This window comes from Sciurus carolinensis, chromosome 15 (genome assembly GCF_902686445.1).
Source record: "Sciurus carolinensis chromosome 15, mSciCar1.2, whole genome shotgun sequence".
Taxonomy (NCBI): Eukaryota; Metazoa; Chordata; class Mammalia; order Rodentia; family Sciuridae; genus Sciurus; species Sciurus carolinensis.
In genome coordinates this window covers 948,945-967,759 of record NC_062227.1, presented here as the reverse complement: position 1 = coordinate 967,759, position 18,815 = coordinate 948,945, and positions in this window count along the sequence as shown.

Below are 18,815 nucleotides of genomic sequence, written 5' to 3'. Positions count from 1 at the left end.
GGACATGGCAGAGGTGTCCACGTGATGCCGTTGGGTCAAGATGCTCAGGGGATGTGGCAGAGGTGACCACGTGGTGCCGCTGGGCCAGGAGGCTCAGGGGACGTGGCAGAGGTGTCCACGTGGAGCCGCTGGGTCAGGAGGCTCAGGGGACATGGCAGAGGTGTCCACGTGATGCCGTTGGGTCAAGATGCTCAGGGGATGTGGCAGAGGTGACCACGTGGTGCCGCTGGGTCAGGAGGCTCAGGGGACGTGGCAGAGGTGACCACGTGGTGCCGCTGGGCCAGGAGGCTCAGGGGACGTGGCAGAGGTGTCCACGTGGAGCCGCTGGGTCAGGAGGCTCAGGGGACATGGCAGAGGTGTCCACGTGATGCCGTTGGGTCAAGATGCTCAGGGGATGTGGCAGAGGTGACCACGTGGTGCCGCTGGGTCAGGAGGCTCAGGGGACGTGGCAGAGGTGACCACGTGGTGCCGCTGGGTCAGGAGGCTCAGGGGACGTGGCAGAGGTGACCACATGGTGCCGCTGGTCAGGAGGCTCAGGGGACGTGGCAGAGGTGTCCACGTGGTGCCGCTGGTCAGGAGGCTCAGGGGACGTGGCAGAGGTGTCCACGTGGTGCCGCTGGTCAGGAGGCTCAGGGGACGTGGCAGAGGTGTCCACGTGGTGCCGTTGGTCAGGAGGCTCAGGGGACGTGGCAGAGGTGTCCACGTGGTGCCGCTGGTCAGGAGGCTCAGGGGGTGTGGCAGAGGTGACCACATGGAGCCATTGGGTCAAGATGTTCAGGGGACATAGCAGAGGTGTCCACGTGGAGCCACTGGGTCAGGAGGTTCAGGGGACGTGGCAGAGGTGACCACGTGGTGCCGCTGGTCAAGATGCTCAGGGAACGAGGCAGAGGTGTCCACATGGTGCCGCTGGTCAGGAGGCTCAGGGGACATGGCAGAGGTGTCCACGTGGAGCCGCTGGGTCAGGAGGCTCAGGGGACGTGGCAGAGGTGTCCACGTGGAGCCGCTGGGTCAAGATGCTCAGGGGACGTGGCAGAGGTGTCCACGTGGTGCCGCTGGGTCAGGAGGCTCAGGGGACGTGGCAGAGGTGTCCACGTGGTGCCGCTGGGTCAGGAGGCTCAGAGGACGTGGCAGAGGTGTCCACGTGGAGCCGCTGGGTCAGGAGGCTCAGGGGACATGGCAGAGGTGTCCACGTGATGCCGTTGGGTCAAGATGCTCAGGGGATGTGGCAGAGGTGACCACGTGGTGCCGCTGGGTCAGGAGGCTCAGGGGACGTGGCAGAGGTGACCACGTGGTGCCGCTGGGTCAGGAGCCTCAGAGGACGTGGCAGAGGTGTCCACGTGATGCCGTTGGGTCAAGATGCTCAGGGGATGTGGCAGAGGTGACCACGTGGTGCTGCTGGTCAGGAGGCTCAGGGGACATGGCAGAGGTGTCCACGTGGTGCCGCTGGTCAGGAGGCTCAGGGGGCGTGGCAGAGGTGACCACATGGAGTCACTAGGTCAAGTGAACGCAGCAGTGCAGGAACTGTTTTGGGGTCAAGGTTGCCACATGAGAAATCTGGGGGCTTTGGAAGGATTGGAGGCCAGGTCCAGTCAGGGCTGCTGCAGCTCCAGGGACCAGCCCTCCTCCTTCTTCCCCAGCTCACCCTGAAGGTCACTGCATCCTGGCAGCTGGAGGCCCTGAGACAAGGGTCCCTGGCCTCCGTCCGCCATCCACCACTCCTGAGAGCACGTGCGCTGAGGGTTCAGAATGCTGGGGAGGGGCGACGGCGCGGCCCCTGGACAGGACGGCTGAGCAGCGTGAGGCTGGCTTGCAAGCCGCGTGGTCACGGAGTGTGCCTCAGATGGTGTGGTGGACGTGCAGGGAGCCGGTTGGCTTGGATCTGCTCTTCTGTGCTTCTCCAACGTTGCACAGGGAAAGCCAGCCCGAGCGGGAGTCAAACGCTCTCAAAACACTCAAGACGCGGCTGCCATCTAGTGCGTGGCCGCCTCGTCCTGCAGCAGAGCCCCAGGCAGGCCTCTGTGCCCTTCCCTGCCAGCCTGGGGGTCTGCAGACCTCCACAGCAGGACCACATGAGATGGCCTCCTGTGGGCAGGGGAACGCACACCCCACTCAGAGGCAAAGACACTGCCTCGCAGCGTCTGTCCCAAGCCGCGGTCAGAGCGGGATTCGTTGTTTTAAAATCTCTTGAAAGACTTGAAAACAGGCTCAGCCAGGCCCTGCAGGGAACCCTCTCCTTGGATGTGCTTCTCACCTCAAGACTGGACCCCCATCTGCCCTGCAGGGCTGGGCGCTTCTCGATGCAGAGCATCGGGGAGCTGGGGGCATGCGCAGGAGAGCTGGGCTACAAGACGGTCAGCGCCCTGCAGCATGGAGGTTGTGACCACTGGTCACAGGCAGTTCCAATAAAACCCTCCGATTCTTAGCCCCACTCTGTCTGGGGCAGGAGCTCTACTGTTGTCCCGAGGTAGAAAAGGTGAAGTCACAGGACCAGAGAGCTCGCAAAGCACCGAGTGGACAGGGGGCAGCGGCCGAGGGTGACAGCTCCCTGGCTCTGGGAGAGGGGATAGGGTGTGGGCATGGCTATTCCTCAGGGGGCAGGTCACAAGGTAAGGGCTGCTGGCTGGGCATTATCAGGTGCGAGATGGTACCAGGGCCAGAGGAGCCAAGGATGCTCCTTTCACCTTGGGTCGGGGCCCAGGGCACGGTCAGCAGGTGCAGAGGCCTACTGTGGGACCTGCCCACACAAAGCTGCAGATCTCTGTGGTCTGGAGCTGTGGATTCCGTTATAGGTGGATTTTAAACGCTGCGACGCACGACCTGACAGAGCAACCTTAGAGGAGGAAAGTCACGCGGGGGATCTTGGAGTCAGATCTCATTCCACAGACACAGAATCTGCTCCTCAGGGTCTCAGGGGTCTCCGTGCACAGACAGCAGAACCCACTCCTAAGGTCTCAGAGGATGCAGTCCAAGACACCAGAACCCATTCCTAGGCTCTCAGGTCTCAGTCCACAGATGGCAGAACCCATTCCTTGGATCTCGGAGTTCCCAGTCCAGAGACAGCAGAACCCACACCTAGGCTCTCAGAGGTTTCAGTCCACAGACGGAAGAACCCATTTCTAGGATCTCAGAGGACTCAGTCCACAAACAGAAGAACCCAATCCAAGGCTATCAGAGGTCTCAATCCACAGACAGCAGAACCCATTCCTAGGCTCTCAAGTCTCAGTTCACATAGAGCAGAACCCATTTCTAGATTTTCAGAGGACTCAGTCCACAGAGGGCAGTACCCAATCCTACACTCTCAGGTCAGTCCACAAATGGCAGAACCCATTTCTAGGATCTCAGAGTACTCAGTCTACAGGTGACAAAACCCACTCCTAGGCTCTCAGAAGTCTCAGTCCACAGATGGTACATCCCATTCCTAGGCTATCAGAGTACTCAGACCACAGACAGCATAACTCTTTCCTAGGTTCTCAGAGGTCTCAGTCCACAGACAGAAGAACCCATTCCTAGACTCTCAAGGACTGAGTCCACAGACGGAAAAACCCATTCCTACACTCTCAGAGGTCTCAGTCCACTGACCGCAGAACACATTCCTAGGCTGTCAGAGGTCTCAGTCCACAGCCAGCAGAACCCACTCCTAGGCTCTGAGAGATCTCAGTCCACAGATGGCAGAACCCATTCCTACTCTCTCAGGTCTCAGTTCACAGATGGCAGAACCCATTCCTAGGCTCTCAGAGGTTTCAGTCCAGAGACAGCAGAACCCACTCCAACACTCTCGGACGTCTCAGTCCACAGACAGTAGAACCCATTCCTATATTTCCAGAGGATTCAGTCCACAAATGGCAGAACCCATTTCTAGGATCTCAGAGTGAGTACTCAGTCTACAGATGACAAAACCAATTCCTAGGCTCTGAGAGGTCTCAGTCCACAGACAGCAGAACCCATGCATAGGCTCCCAGAGGACTCAGTCCAGAGATGGGAGAACCCATACCTAGACCCTCAGAGGTCTCAGTCCAGAACAGCAATGCACATTCCTAGGCTCTCAGAGGTCTCAGTCCACAGACAGCAGAATCCATACCTAGGCTCTCAGAGGTCTCAGTCCACATCTGGGAGAACTCTCTCCTCAGGGTCTCAGAGGTGTCAGTCCCCAGACAGCAGAACCCATTCTTAGGCTCTGCGGTCTCAGTCCACAGTGGGCAGATGCCATTCCTAGGCTCTCAGAGGATTCAGTCCGCATACACCAGAACACATTCCTAGGCTCTCAGGTCTCAGTCTAGAGACAGAAGAACCCATGCCAGGCTATCAGAGGTCTCAGTCCACAGACAGAAGAACCCATTCCTAGGCTCTCTGGTGTCAGTCCACAGACAGCAGATTCCACTCCTAGGCTCCCAGAGGACTCAGTCCACAGACAGCAGAACCCATTCCTAAGATCTCAGAGGTGTCAGTCCTCAACGGCAGGACCCATGCATAGGCTATCAGAGGACTCAGTGCACAGACGCAAGAAACAAGCATAGGCACCCAGAGGACTCAGTCCACAGAAGGCAGAAACCATTCTTAGGCTCTCAAAGGACTCAGTCCACAGACAGCAGAAACCATTCCTGGGCTCTCAGGTCTCAGTCCACAGATGACAGAATCTACGCATAGGCTCCCAGAGGACTCAGTCCACTGACAGAAGAACCCATCCTATGCTCTCAGAGGTCTTGGTCCACAGACAGCAAACCCATTCCTAGGCTATCAGAGGTCTCAGTCCACAGACAGAAGAACCCATGCCTAGACTCTCAGGTCCTAGTCCACAGAGAGCAGAACCCATTCCTAGTCTTGGTCCAAAGATGGCAGAACATATTCCAGGGCGATCAGAGGTCTCAGTCCACATACAGCCGAACCCATTCCTAGGCTCTCAGAGCTCTCAGTATAGAGATGGGAGTACCCACTCCTCAGGGTCTCAGAGGTCTCACTCCACAGACGGCAGAACCCATTCCTAGGCTCTGAGAGATCTCAGTCCACACACGGCAGAACCCATTCCTAGGCTCTCAGGTCTCAGTCCACACACGGCAGGACCCATACCTTGGGGCTCATTCCTGGTAGGACTTCATTGTAGGAGCGGGTGTGGAGTGAAGCAGCTCGCATGGTGATCAGGAAGCAGAGCCAGACTGCACTCTCCAGATACAGATATCTACCCAGAGCCACGGCCCAGTGACCCACTCCTCCAGCCACGCTCCACCTGCTCCAGCTTCCACCCATTAATCTCATCAGGGGTCACTTCACTGACCAGACTGAGGCTTGACGCAGTCACTTCTCCTCCAACCTTCCTGCACTGCCTCACGTGTGCGCTTTGGGGGACAGCTCACATCCACCCCATAGCAGCTGGGCCACCAAACGTCCTGCAGGGTCTTTGGAATCCAGGCGGGCTCCGAGGCAGCTCTGCTGGTTGGTGTCGGTACCGTGTCTCCATCTGAGGTGTTCCCGCTGATGTGAGGGTCTCATTTCACCTCCCTGCTGGTCCTGTGGCTTCTGGTTTACTTTTGGAAACAAGGTGCCATGGTCACTAGGTTCCCCGATTTCCCCGTCGTCCGAGACGTGTTTCATGTGGTTAGACACAGCCCCCCAGCTCAGCTTAGGGGCGGCGTTAGGCTCTCCCCACACAAATCCACTGGGAAGAGCCAGGGTGGCTCCGCTCACAGAGCTGGAGGTTTCCGTCCACGGTTGGTTGGCCCAGTGCTGTGGGCCTGTCGTCAGGCAGCACCTGGGGACAGCAAGTGGCAGAGGAGGCTGCACCCTCACCACAGCTGCTGGACGGCAAGGAGCGAGGGAGAAGCCCACTCCCCACAATCCCCCTGCCTCCCTCCCGCGACCGCAGCCTCCGGTCAGGCTCTGCCTCCCGAAGGTTCCAGGGCTGCCAAGAGCACCACACTGGGCTCCGTGTGTTTAACACAGGGGCCTTGGGGACACTCCAGATCCAGGCTGTAGTGGCCTCCGTCCCCCAGTGCCCGATGTCAGGAGACGACCTTTCTTGGCTGGTTGCAGGTGCATCATCTGCACACCAGCCTGAGATGGGGATGGAGGAAATGGAGAGCCCCTCCTCACACCCCAGGTGGCAGGACACCACCAGCCCTCGGCTCTCCATCCAGAGTCAGCCTGCATGGGGTTCTAGGATGGGTGCGGGGGAAGAGGAGGCAGGAAGGGGAGAGGGAAGGAGGAAAGGGGGAGAGGGAAGAAGGCGGACAAGCCGGAGGAGGAGAGGAAGAGGGCGGGGAGGGCCCGGGGCGAGCGCGGCAGGTGCCACGGGTCCCCCATGGGGACTGCGCCCAGGCTCCCTTCTGCACTCCCGAAGGACTCGTTTTTAGAGCAGATCTGGGTTCACAGAGCACCTGAGTCGATGCACTGACCACCGCCCCACACCACAATCTCCCCAGAGGGGCCACGGTGGCCACTGATGGACTCACACTGGCACCTGGTGTCCCCCAGCCCCCGGTTCACGCGGGGGTGTGCTGGGCCTGCACCTCCTGTGGACTGGACAGACACACAGCGTCAGGCTCCCGCCCCACAGTGTGGTCTCACTCCCCAGGACTCCTCTGCGTCGCCCCCTCCCACCCCCAGCCGGGACAGCCCTGTGCACTGGCTCCACAGGGGGCCTCTTCCCGAGCAGGTGCAGCACAGCAGGGGACGGACGGACGGCCAGTGTGCACTTGGTGCTGCCCCAGCTTTTCACAGATGACAACTGGTTTCATTTTTAGTGCTCAATAATGTGCCCTCTGGATGCACCAGAGCTGTCTTCTCCTCTCCTCCCCTCCCCTCCTTCCTCTCCCTTTTCTCCTCCTCTTCTCTCCTCTTCCTCCTCCTCCTCCTGCTTCTCCTCTTCCTCCTCCTGCTTCTCCTTCTTCTCCTTCTCCCTCTTCCTCTTCCCCTCCTCCTCCTCCTCCTCCTTCTTTTCTCCTCTCCTTCTCCTCCTCCTCCCCTCCTCCTCCTTCCCTCCTCCTCCTCCTCCTTCCCTCCTCCTCCTTCTCCTTCTCCTCCTGCTTCTCCTTCTTCTCCTTCTCCCTCTTCCTCTTCCCCTCCTCCTCCTTCTTTTCTCCTGTCCTTCTCCTCCTCCTTCCCTCCTCCTTCTCCTTCTTCTCTTTCTTCTTCTCCTCCTCCTCCTTCTTCTTTTCTCCTCTCCTCCTCCTCCTTCCTCCCTCCTCCTCCTTCTTCTCCTTCCTCTTCTCCTCCTCCTCCTCCTTCTTCTCTTTCTTCTTCTCCTCCTCCTCCTTCTTCTTTTCTCCTCTCCTCCTCCTCCTTCCCTCCTCCTCCTCCTTCTTCTTTTCTCCTCTCCTCCTCCTCCTTCCCTCCTCCTCCTCCTTCTTCTCCTCCTCCTCCTCCTTCTTCTCCTCCTCCTTCTCCTTCTTCTCCTCCTCCTCCTCCTTCTTCTCCTCTCCTCCTCCTCCTCCTCCTTCTCCTCCTTCTCCTTCCCCCTTTCTCCTCCTCCTCCTCTTCTTCTTCTTCCTCTTCCCCTTCCCCTTCCCCTTCTCCCCCTTCTTCTTCTTCCCCAGTCCCCCACTGAAGGGCATCTTGGCTGCTTCCAGGTCTAGATTGGGATTGAAGCTGCTGTGAACATGGTGGGCCTGTTTCTGTGTGGATCTAAGTTCCCGGCTCCGCTGGGTCAGTGCCAAGGAGCTGGACAGCTGGGTGGCAGGGAAGCGCAGGTTCCATCTCATCAGGAGCCTCGACTGTCCTGCACGCGGCCTGCCCCACTGCCCGGCCTGCAGGAGCCTTCCTGCCTCCCGCACCTGCCAGCCTCGGGTGCCGTTGCTGTCCCTGGTTTCGGTCCTCTCGGGGTGTGCAGGGCGTCTGGCTGTTGACCTGCGTGTCCCTGATGACACGTGACGTGGAGTGTCTTCACGTGCTCCTTTCCCTTCTGGACATTTTCTTTAGTGGGATTATTTTCTTCACCTGGGAAAACATTCCGCGCAGGGCGAGATCCTTCTGCTTTTCTGCAAGCCCAGAGACGATCCACCATCCGGCAAGCAGAACACGACGTCCCTGCAGCCAGGCTCATCAGACTCACTCCCAGGACCAGAACGGGCTGCCTGGCACCCGGACGCCCTGGTGGGAGCCGTGCCAGGCACCTGCGGAGGTGGCCCTCCCCTTCCCAGGCCCTCCCAGGGCCCCCAGGGCAGGGGGAGCAGGGAGGAGCTTCATCCTCCTCTGCACGGGGGCTGGACACTCTGCCTGAAACTGGCTCCTCTCTGAAGCTACTTCTCACAGCAGGACTCAGTTTGGAGACAAGTGGGCAGGAGGGATGGGTGACGTGAACAGCCGCTGGGTTTTTCTGGCCAGGCTGCTTGGCCTGTTGTGTCAGCCAGCTTTCCAATGCTGTCACAAATTCCTGAGATAAATGAATTTAACAAGAGGAAAGGTTTATTTTGACTCACAATTTCGGAGGTTTAGTCCGTGATCGACCGGCTCTCTTCCTTTGGGCCTGTGGTGAGGCTGTGTGTTGTTCACCTCGTGGCACCAGGAGCAAAAGGGAGAGAAGAGGGACGGCTGGGCTCCTGATCTCTCCTTCAGAGGCATGTCCGCAGTGGCCAGCTTCCCGCCTCGAGGGCCACCTCTTCAGGTCCCACCACCTCTCAACAGCCCCTGACCCTCAGGCTATGCCCCAGTGACCGACAGCCCATGGGGGCAGGTGACGAGCCAGGTCTCCAAGGAGCACAAGGACCGCGCAGCTCTGTCAGACGCAAGGTGGAACTCCATAAATCGGGAATTTCAGACCGGATCGTGACGGCCTCCTTGATGAGTCCTCGTGTCCTGCAGTGGGGCAGGAGCTGTAACTCCACGTGGCACCTGGGGCAGGGTCCCCACCTGCAGACTCCGAGCCGGGCTCACTGTACCCCAGGATCCTCTGAAAGGTCTGGACTTCCCTCTGAGTGGGCCCTGGAAGCCACCCATTCAACCCTGTGGTCACTAAAGAGAAAGCAGGTGCTGGGACAGGGCGTGACTTTTGGCCATGCACAGTCTCGAGCCAGGGAGTTGAGACAGACCGGCAAACACTGCAGTCAGCAGCAGAGAATTAGAGTGAGGCGTGACGCTCTGCTTTCCGGGTCCTCTGAAGTGCGCAGATGGGAGGGAAGTGAGGGCAGTCTGTCAGATTCCAAGGCCTGAGAGACACCGCGGTGCCTCTCGAGTGGCGAGGACCTAAGGACACTGCTATGTCACCCAGAAGCTGAGTCAGGCTCTCGTTCAGCCTCTCCTCCCCAGCACAGTCCTCTTTTGATTTTGCCGGGAGGCCAGAGGACAGGATATGGCTGCAGAGACACGAAAGGGAATTTCTCTCTCGTGAACCAGGAACCTGAGGGCCGGTCACCCACCACCCCTGCCAGGCCCTTCTTCTCACTGGCCACCCCAGCAGCAGGAATCCAGGGGGATTCCTGCCTGTTTAATGCCCACTACCCAAAGGGGCCAGCAAGGTCCAGGGCCGTCTGTCCCTGGGTAGCCACTGGCCCTGAATTCAGGGGTAGGGTGCAAAGCCCACTGTGGATTGAAAGGCAGCATTTGTAGACGCCCAACCCCACACACTTCTGAGAATAAAACTCAGAAGCAGCAGAGTCCTCTGAGGGGCACAGGGTCCTGGGGTTCTGCATGGCCTCGTGTAACCATGCTGGGCCACTTACTAACCCAGCTGCCCCCCAATCCCTGCAGTACGCCCCAAGAGAGAGGAACTGGAGAACCCTTGTGCACCAGTGGAGGGCGGAAGTGCAGCATCAGGAAGGACAGCCATTCCAATCCCTGCCTGGTCCTCTGGGTCGTGAGCACTATCGCCACCAACCTCCTGTGGTCACTGTCTTCAACGTCCGCATTCAGCCTTCAGCCTTAGACTAAGAGAACCCACAAGAGAAAAGGACAGGTTTTCTTATCCCCACAATAATCTCAAGTTGAAATGTTGAGAACAGAAAGAGAAACTAAGGAAGATAGTCACCTTAGGAAGGCACGGGGAAAGCAGAGCTAGTTTGGGGACCGCAGGGTGCATAGGACTTCGGTGCTGTCTAGGACGAGCACCTTGCAAGCACGGTGGCTTCTGTCTTAGTGGCAACTACCATACACAGTTGGAAAGGGGTAAGACACAATGAATGTGAAGATCCTGGGCTCTCACACACCAGCTCCTGAGATGAATGTGAAGATCCTGGGCTCATTCACACCAGCCCCTGAGATGAACGTGAAGATCCTGGGCTCTCGTACACCAGCCCCTGAGATGAACGAGAAGAACCTGGGCTCTCACACACCAGCCCCTGAGATGAACATGAAGAACCTGGGCTTATTCACACCAGCCCCTGAGATGAACGTGAAGAACCTGGGCTCTCACACACCAGCCCCTGAGATGAACGTGGAGATCCTAGGCTCTCACACACCAGCCCCTGAGATGAAGGTGAAGAACCTGGGCTCATTCACACCAGCCCCTGAGATGAACGTGAAGATCCTGGGCTCTCACACTCCAGCCCCTGAGATGAACGTGAAGAACCTGGGCTCATTCACACCAGCCCCTGAATGAACGTGAAGATCCTGCACTTTCACACACCAGCCCCTGAGATGAACGTGAAGATCCTGGGCTCATTCACACAAGCAGCTGAGATGAATGTGAAGATCCTGGGCTCTCACATACCAGCCCCTAAGATGCACGTGAAGATCCTGGGCTCTCACACTCCAGCCCCTGAGATGAACGTGAAGAACCTGGGGTCATTCACACCACCAGCTGAGATGAATGTGAAGATCCTGGGCTCTCACATACCAGCCCTTGAGATGAACGCGAAGATCCTGGGCTCTCACATACCAGCCCCTGAGATGAAAGTGAAGATCCTGGGCTCATTCACACCAGCCCCTGAGATGAACGTGAAGAATCTGGGCTCTCACACACCAGCCCCTGAGATGAACGTGAAGAACATGGGCTCATTCACACAAGGCCTGAGATGAAGGTGAAGATCCTGGGCTCATTCACGCCAGCCCTTGAGATGAAGGTGAAGATCCTGGGCTCATTCACACCAGCCCCTGAGATGAATAGGAAGATCCTGAGCTCTCACACACCAGCCCCTGAGATGAACGTGTAGAACCTGGGCTCTCACACACCGGCCCGTGAGATGACGTGAAGATCCTGGGCTCTAACACACCAGCCCTTGAGATGAATGTGAAGAACCAAGGCTCTCACACACCAGCCCCCGAGATGAAAGTGAAGATCCTGGGCTCATTCACACCAACCCCTGAGATGAACGTGAAGATCCTGTGCTCATTCACACCTGCCCCTGAGATGAACATGAAGATCCTGGGCTCTCACACACCAGCCCCTGAGATGAACGTGAAGAACCAGGGCTCTCACACACTAGCCCCTCAGATGAACGTGAAGAACCTGGGCTCACACACTCCAGCCCTTGAGAAGAACGGGAAGAACCTGGGCTCATTCACACCAGCCCCTGAGATGAACGCGAATATCCTGGGCTCATTCACACAAGCCGCTAAGATGAACGTGAAGATCCTGGGCTCATTCACAACAGCCCCTGAGATGAACGTGAAGAATCTGGGCTCTCACACACCAGCCCCTGAGACGAACGTGAAGAAACTGGGCTCATTCACACAGGGCCTGAGATGAATATGAAGAACCTGGGCTCATTCACACCAGCCCCTGAGATGAATATGAAGGTCCTGGGCTCTCACACACCAGCCCCTGAGATGAACGTGAAGATCCTGGGCTCATTCACAACAGCCCCTGAGATGAATATGAAGATCCTGGGCTCTCACACACCAGCCCCTGAGATGAACGTGAAGAACCTGGGCTCATTCACACCAGCCCCTGAAATGAACGTGAAGATCCTGGGCTCTCACACACCAGCCCCTGAGATGAATGTGAAGAACATTGGCTCCCACACACCAGCCCCTGAGATGAAAGTGAAGATCCTGGGCTCATTCACACCTGCCCCTGAGAAGAACATGAAGATCTTGGGCTCATTCACACCAGCCTCTGAGATGAACGTGAAGAACCTGAGCTAATTGACACCAGCCCCTGAGATGAACACGAAGATCCTGGGCACATTCACACCAGCCACTGAGATGAAGGTGAGGAACCTGTGCTCATTCACAGAGGGCTAGAGATGAACGTGAAGATCCTGGGCGCTCACACACCAGCCCCTGAGATGAATGTGAAGAACCTGGGCTCATTCACACATGGCCTGAGATGAAAATGAAGATCCTGGACTCATTCACACCAGTCCGGAGATGAATATGAAGATCCTTGGCTCATTCACACCAGCCCCTGAGATGAACGTGAAGAACCTGGACTGACACACACCAGGCCCTGAGATGAAGGTGAAGATCCTGGGCTCAATAACACCACCCTGTGAAGAACGTGAAGAATCTGGGCTCTCACACAACAGCCCCTGAGATGAACGTGAAGAACCTGGGCTCTCAAACTCCAGCCCCTGAGATGAACGTGAAGATCCTGGGCTCATTCACACCAGCCTCTGAGATGAACATTAAGATCCTGGGCTCATTCACCCCAGCCCCAGAGATGAACGTGAAGAACCTGGGCTCACTCCCACAGGGCCTGAGATGAACATGAAGATCCTGGGCTCATTCACACCAGCTCCTGAGATGAATATGAAGATCCTGGGCTCATTCACACCAGCCCCTGAGCTGAACGTGAAGAACCTGGACCGAATCACACCAGCCCGTAAGGTGAACGTGAAGATCCTGGGCTCATTCACACCAGCCCCTGAGATGAAAGTGAAGATCCTGGGCTCATTCACACCACACCCTGAGATGAATGTGAAGATCCTGGGCTCTACACACCAGCCCATTAGATGAACGGGCAGAACATGGGCTCTCACGCTCCAGCCCCTGAGATGAAGGTGAAGAACGTGGGCTCATTCCCACCAGTACCCGTGAAAAATCTGGGCTCTCACACACCAGCCCCTGAGAAAAACGTGTAGAACCTGGGCTCTCACACACCAGCCCCTGAGATGAAAGTGAAGATCCTGGGCTCATTCACACCAGGCCCTGAGATGAACAGGAAGACTTGGGCTCATTTACACAGGGCCTGAGATGAACGTGAAGAACCTGGGCTCATTCACACAGGGCCTGAGATGAATATGAAGATCCTGGACTCTCACACACCAGTCCTTGAGATGAAGGTGAAGATCCTGGGCTCTCACACACCAGTCCTTGAGATGAAGGTGAAGATCCTGGGCTCTCACACACCAGCCCCTGAGATGAACGTGAAGAACGGGGGCTCATTCACACCAGCCCCTGAGATGAACATGAAGAACATGGGCTCTCATACACCAGCCCCTGAGATGAACATGGAGAACCTGGGCTCATTCACACCAGTCCCTGAGATGAAGGTGAAGAACCTGGGCTCATTCACACCAGTCCCTGAGATGAAGGTGAAGAACCTGGGCTCATTCACACCAGCCCCTGAGATGAACCTGAAGAACATGGGCTCTCAAACACCAGCCCCTGGGATGAACGTGAAGATCATGGGCTCATTCACAACAGCCACTGAGATGAACGTGAAGAATCTGGGCTCTCACACACCAGCCCCTGAGATGAACGTGAAGAACATGGGCTCATTCACACAAGACCTGATATGAAGGTGAAGATCCTGGGCTCATTCACACCAGCCCTTGAGATGAAGGTGAAGATCCTGGGCTCATTCACACTAGCCCCTGATGAATATGAAGATCCTGAGCTCTCACACACCAGCCCCTGAGATGAACGTGTAGAACCTGGGCTCTCACACACCGGCCCCTGAGATGAACGTGAAGATCCTGGGCTCTAACACACCAGCCCTTGAGATGAATGTTAAGAACCAAGGCTCTCACACACCAGCCTCCAAGATGAAAGTGAAGATCCTGGGCTCATTCACACCTGCCCCTGAGATGAACGTGAAGATCCTGTGCTCATTCACACCTGCCCCTGAGATGAACATGAAGATCCTGGGCTCTCACACACCAGCCCCTGAGATGAACGTGAAGAACCTGGGCTCACACACTCCAGCCCTTGAGAAGAACGTGAAGAACCTGGGCTCATTCACACCAGCCCCTGAGATGAACGCGAATATCCTGGGCTAATTCACACAAGCCGCTAAGATGAACATGAAGATCCTGGGCTCATTCACAACAGCCCCTGAGATGAACGTGAAGAATCTGGGCTCTCACAAACCAGCCCCTGAGATGAACGTGAAGAACATGGGCTCTCACACTCCAGCCCCTGAGATGAACACGAAGATCCTGGGCTCATTCACACCAGCCCCTGAGATAAACGTGAAGAATCTGGGCTCTCACATACCAGCCCCTGAGACGAATGTGAAGAAACTGGGCTCATTCACACAGGGCCTGAAATGAATGTGAAGATCCAGGGCTCATTCACACCAGCCCCTGAGATGAATATGAAGGTCCTGGGCTCTCACACACCAGCCCCTGAGATGAACGTGAAGATCCTGGGCTCATTCACAACAGCCCCTGAGATGAATATGAAGATCCTGGGCTCTCACACACCAGCCACTGAGATGAACGTGAAGAACCTGGGCTCATTCACACCAGCCCCTGAAATGAACATGAAGATCCTGGGCTCTCACACACCAGCCCCTGAGATGAATGTGAAGAACATTGGCTCCCACACACCAGCCCCTGAGATGAAAGTGAAGATCCTGGGCTCATTCACACCTGCCCCTGAGAAGAACATGAAGATCTTGGGCTCATTCACACCAGCCTCTGAGATGAACGTGAAGAACCTGGGCTAATTGACACCAGCCCCTGAGATGAACACGAAGATCCTGGGCTCATTCACACCAGCCACTGAGATGAAGGTGAAGAACCTGTGCTCATTCACAGAGGGCCAGAGATGAACGAGAAGATCCTGGGCGCTCACACACCAGCCCCTGAGATGAATGTGAAGAACCGGAGCTCTCACACACCAGGCCCTGAGATGAAGGTGAAGATCCTGGGCTCATTCACACCAGACCCTGTGAAGAACGTGAAGAATCTGAGCTCTCACACACCAGCCCCTGAGATGAATGTGAAGAACCTGGGCTCTCAAACTCCAGCCCCTGAGATGAACGTGAAGATCCTGGGCTCATTCACACCAGCCTCTGAGATGAACATTAAGATCCTGGGCTCATTCACACCAGCCCCAGAGATGAACGTGAAGAACCTGGGCTCACTCCCACAGGGCCTGAGATGAACATGAAGATCCTGGGCTCATTCACACCAGCTCCTGAGATGAATATGAAGATCCTGGCTCATTCACACCAGCCCCTGAGCTGAACGTGAAGAACCTGGACCGAATCACACCAGCCCGTAAGGTGAACGTGAAGATCCTGGGCTCATTCACACCAGCCCCTGAGATGAACGTGAAGATCCTGGGCTCATTCACACCACACCCTGAGATGAATGTGAAGATCCTGGGCTCTCACACACCAGCCCATTAGATGAACGTGAAGAACATGGGCTCTCACGCTCCAGCCCCTGAGATGAAGGTGAAGATCGTGGGCTCATTCCCACCAGTCCCCGTGAAAAATCTGGGCTCTCACACACCAGCCCCTGAGATGAACGTGAAGAACCTGGGCTCTCACACACCAGCCCCTGAGATGAAAGTGAAGATCCTGGGCTCATTCACACCAGGCCCTGAGATGAACGTGAAGACTTTGGCTCATTCACACAGGGCCTGAGATGAATATGAAGATCCTGGACTCATTCAAACCAGCCCCTGAGATGAACGTGAAGAATCTGGGCTCTCACACACCAGCCCCTGAGATGAATGTGAAGAACCTTGGCTCATTCACACAGGGCCGGAAATGTAGGTGAAGATCCTGGGCTCATTCACACCACGCCCTGAGATGAATGTGAAGAACCTGGACAGATTCGCACCGGCCCCTGATGTAAAATTGAAGAACCTGGGCTCATTCACACTAGCCCCTGAGATGAACGTGAAGAACCTGGGCTCTCACACACCAGCCCATTAGATGAACGTGAAGAACATGGACTCTCACGCTCCAGCCCCTGAGATGAAGGTGAAGTTCCTGGGCTCATTCCCACCAGTCCCTGAGATGAACATGACGATCCTGGGCTCTCACACACCACTTCCTAAGATGAAAGTGAAGAACCTGGGCTCATTCACACCAGACCCTGAGATGAACGTGAAGACCCTGGGCTCTCACACACCAGGTTCTGAGATAAATGTGAAGAACTTGGGCTCTCACACACCAGCCCCTGAGATGAAAGTGAAGATCCAGGGCTCATTCACTCCAGCCCCTCAGGTGAACGTGAAGATCCTGGGCTCATTCACACCTGCCCCTGACATAAACATAAAGATCCTGGGCTCATTCACACCAGCCCCTGACATGAACATGAAGAACCTGGGCTCTCACACTCCAGCCCCTGAGATGAACGTGAAGATCCTGGGCTAATTGACACCAGCCCCTGAGATGAACACGAAGATCCTGGGCTCATTCACACCAGCCACTGAGATGAAGGTGAAGATCCTGTGTTCATTCACAGAGGGCCAGAGATGAACGTGAAGATCCTGGGCTCTCACACACCAGCCCCTGAGATGAATGTGAAGAACCTGGGCTCTCACACACCAGCCCCTGAAATGAACGTGAAGAACCTGGGCTCTCACACACCAGCCCCTGAGATGAACGTGAAGATCCTGGGCTCATTCACACCAGCCCCTGTGATGAACATGAAGAATCTGGGCTCTCACACACCAGCCCCTTAGATGAACGTGAAGAATCTGGGTTCTCATGCACCAGCCCCTGAGATGAACTTGAAGAACCTGGGCTCTCACACTCCAGCCCCTGATGTGAAAGTGAAGAACATGGGCTCATTCACACCAGCTCCTGAGATGAACGTGAAGATCCTGGGCTCATTCACACCAGCCCCTGCGATGAACGCGAAGATCCTGGGCTCATTCACACCAGCCCCTGAGATGAACGTGAAGATCCTGTGTCACTAAAACAGGGTCAGAAATGAACGTGAAGATCCTGGGCTCTCACACACCAGCCCCTGAGATGAATGTGAAGAACCTAGGCTCTCACACCCCAGCCCGTAGGATGAAGGAGAAGATCGTGGGCTCATTCACACCAGCTCCTGAGATGACAGTGAAGAACCTGGGCTCATTCACACAGGGCCTGAGATGAATATGTAGATCCTGGGCTCATTCACACCAGCCCCTGAGGTGAATATAAATCCTTGGCTCTTTCACACCAGCCCCTGAGATGAACGTGATGAACCTGGACCAACTCACACCAGCCCGTAAGGTGAACGTGAAGATCCTGGGCTCATTCACACCACCCCCTGTGATGAACGTGAAGAATCTGGGCTCCCACACACCACCCCCTGAGATGAACGTGAAAAACCTGGGCTCTCACACACCAGCCCCTGAGATGAACGTGAAGATCCTGGGCTCATTCACACCAGCCCCAGAGATGAATGTGAAGAACCTTGACTCTCACACACCAGTCCCTGAGTTAAAGTGAAGATACTGGGCTGATTCACACCAGTCCCTGAGATGAACATGAAGAACCTGGGCTCATTCACACAGGGCCTGAGATGAATATGAAGATCCTGGGCTCATTCACACCAGGCCCTGAGATGAATGTGAAGATCCTGGGCTCATTCACACCAGCCACTGAGATGAACGTAAAGAACCTGGACCGACTCGCACCAGCCCGTAAGGTGAACGTGAAGATCCTGGGCTCATTCACACCAGACCCTGAGATGAACGTGAAGAACCTGGACTCATTCACACAGGGCCTGAGATGAACGTGAAGAACCTGGGCTCTCACACTCCAGCCCCTGAAATGAACGTGAAGATCCTGGGCTCATTTACACTAGCCCCTGAGATGAACGTGAAGAATCTGGGCTCTCACACATCAGCCCCTGAGATGAACGTGAAGAACCTGGACTCTCACACACCAGCCCCTGAGATGAAAGTGAAGATCCTGGGCTCATTCACAACAGCCCCTGAGATGAACATGAAGAAACTGTGCTCATTCACACAGGGCCTGAGATGAATATGAAGATGCTGGGCTCATTCACACTACCCCTGATATGAACGTGAAGAACCTGGGCTCATTCACACCAGCCCCTGGGATGAACATGAATATCCTGGGCTCATTTACTCCAGCCTTTGAGAGGAATGTGAACAACCTGGACTCACTCACACCAGCCCCTGAGATGAATGTGAAAAACCTGGGATCTCACACACCAGCCCCTGAGATGAATGTGAAGAACAATGGTCTCATTCACACAGGGCCTGAGATGAACGTGAAGATCCTGGGCTCATTCACACCAGCCCCTGAGATGAACATGAAGAACCTGGACTCACTCACACCAGTCTCTGAGATGAACATGAAGATCCTGGGCTAATTCACACCAGCCCCTGAGATGAACGTGAAGATCCTGGGCTCATTCACACCAGCCGCTGAGATGAACGAAAAGATCCTGGGTTCATTCACACCAGTCCCTGAGGTGAACGTGAAGTACCTGGGTTCATTCACACCAGCCCCTGAAGTGAACGTGAAGAACCTGGACCGACTCACACCAGCCCCTGAGATGAACGTGAAGAATCTGGGTTATCACACACCAGCCCTTGAGATGAACGTGAAAAACCTGGGCTATCACACACCAGCCCCTGAGATGAACGTGAAAAACCTGAGCTCATTAACACAGCCCCTGAGATGAATGTGAAGAACCTGGGTTCTCACACACCAGCCCCTGAGATGAACGTGAAGAATCTGGGCTCATTCAAACCAGCCCCTGAGTTGAACGTGAAGATCCTGGGCTCATTCACACAGG